General features: G+C 37.8%; 1 long non-coding RNA gene across 1 annotated transcript; it reads left to right on the top strand.

Moving 5' to 3' along the window:
• Positions 1–1382: 1382 nt before the first annotated feature.
• LOC117613458 lies at positions 1383–1827 on the top strand. The gene is made up of 3 exons (XR_004583735.1): positions 1383–1394; positions 1470–1619; positions 1709–1827. It is a non-coding gene; the product is annotated as an uncharacterized LOC117613458 (long non-coding RNA).
• Positions 1828–2409: the final 582 nt, after the last annotated feature.

Genomic DNA, 2409 nt, shown 5'->3' with positions numbered 1-2409 from the left:
ACATTGTCAATGCTTTGAACTATACAAGTCCTGTAGAAAGATAAAGGACCAAACTGTTAAAGAAACTGAAATAACGACGGTTTTCTGTTATACCGTCGTCTTTTCTCGTCGCCTATATTAAGGTAAGATGGTGGTAGATTTATAATTACCGACGTAGATTATTTTGTAAACGTCGTTAAGTGTGATACAACCGACCCGGATTTTATTTTTAAATTATAAATAGAGTTTTTTTTTCCCGAATTCTTTCAGTTTTAGTTTTCAATTACAAAGCGTGATAAATAGATTTTTCTTTCCCGAGGAAATTTAAAATGAGGGAAATTAATGTTCTAGAATTTGTAAACTAAAACGACGCAATATTACTAACCCGAGGAAATTATAAATAGATTTTGCTGGTAAGATTTCGTAACCCTTGGGTTCTCAGAAAAATCTGATTATGTCGGCGGTTTTCTATATAAACCGTCGTGTTTATTTCAATTCTTGTCATTAAGTAGATCTACCGACGTAGGATAAGAAAATCAAAGAAAAAAAATTGTTAACAAAAATTCTTATTAAGACGACGGTTTAAATTAAAGGTACGACGTATAAAATGAATAAATACGACGTTAAATTTTATAGTATGATTTAAAGATAACGTCGTAGAACTATACGAGAATGACGTCGATATATTTATATTTTCCGTCGTTGTACATTAATTTAATACGGCGATATTTTGTATTTTAAAGCCGTGGATTTGTTTGTAATTATACGGCGCCTTATACGAAAACCTCGTCGTGTTATTTTATGAGTAAAAACGGCGGCTTTTATTGAAATCGTCGTCTTTACTTTCTACGCCGGTCGATTCATAACTTCTGCCGTTCTTTGTTGGCTTTGATTTTACACTGCGGAAATCTGTTTCAAATAGGCGTCGGTTGTTTAATTAGGTACGTCGTTGTTTTTGAACAGCCATTTGAATCTCCATTTTTTAGTTGTCTAAGGTGGTATTACACGACGGTGTTTTTAGAACCGTCGTCTTTTTAAAAACCACGACGATTTTCACTTAGACCGTCGTTGTTTTCTGGTCGTCTTTTTCACTTTTTGTAGTAGTGGATGTATTGAAGCTCGGATTCATATACTTTGCTGTGTTTGTGCTGTTGGGCAGTGAAAAACATGTCCACATTGACATGCGATATTTGAAGTTGGCGGAAGACCTTGAAGACTTTGGGAAGTATCCATGGGGTGCTGTGTGTTATGCGAAGACAAATGCGTCACCGCTGAGGGCACTTTGTGCAGATTACCAGCGAGTGAAAGTGCCCACAAAAACTGCCAAAACAAAAAAATCTGGAAAGAAACCAACAACAACGGCAACCGGTAGACCAAAAGAGTACCACCTCAAAGGTTTTCCGTATGCACTTCAGGTGAGCAAATGTCCATTGATGTTGAAGTTAAATTGCATTTGTTTACAATGACTGACCTTTTATTCCTCAAACCAGATTTGGGCGTATGAGGTATTTCCAGCGTTGGCTGCACTACATTTGGTGGTGCACGAAGATAATGCGTACATCCCTCGTTTACTACATTGGAGGAGCAATAGTTCGCCGCGTTTTTATGAGCTAATGAGCCAAGTATTCGAGAACCGTGAGGTTAGTTCAGTTTTTAATGATAATGTTAGGGATATGAAAATATAATATAATTACTTTACTGATATGTATATTGTATGTGTAAATTGCAGGTTGATGTGCAGCTTCTCCGGCCATCTGTAATGGACAAGCAGCAGCCGTATTGGACTTGGGGGGACAGTGCTGACGACACTGAAGAACTTGTTGACTTGTTGGGCGATGACGCTGAACAAAAAACTGGCACTTCTGCCTCTGTAGAAGAAAAAGATAAGGACATTGACGAAACTGCAAGCCTTCCGTCGTCTTCTAAGGCAAGCATTACATTTTTTCGAAGATATACGTCATAATACAATAGGAAAATAACTGCTGTATTGTTGCAATATTTTTACGCACTTTGAAGCGTGACTTTGAAGAGGTTAAGCAAAAGGGGCTGACGATGTCGATGTATACACCATTCTCAGTGTGCAGCATTGCAGATGTGCCACAACAATGAGATGGGTAAGCTTTGTGAATTTAGTGCAGTTTATCCAAATTTTACATAACTGCAGTTCTAATTTCCCAACTTATTGGCCTCACAGTACGTCTTGCGGAATCTTGATCGTCAAATTCATCGAGCATCTCAGTGCTAGGATTTCGGTAGATAAAGTTGACCCTTTGAATATCAAATATTACCGACTGAAGCTTGCAATTGAGGGTTTAAGGGGGGAGGCATATTTATGAGGTAAATGTCTTCATGTCCGTGAATTCACCTCACTCTGGACTTATGACTTGGGAATTCACTTTGCTCATTACTTATGTCAGGAACTCCTTTATA

Source organism: Prunus dulcis, unplaced genomic scaffold (genome assembly GCF_902201215.1).
Source record: "Prunus dulcis unplaced genomic scaffold, ALMONDv2, whole genome shotgun sequence".
Taxonomy (NCBI): domain Eukaryota; kingdom Viridiplantae; phylum Streptophyta; class Magnoliopsida; order Rosales; family Rosaceae; genus Prunus; species Prunus dulcis.
The sequence above is the reverse complement of the archived record's forward strand: the minus strand, read 5'-3'. Positions and strand labels throughout refer to the sequence as shown.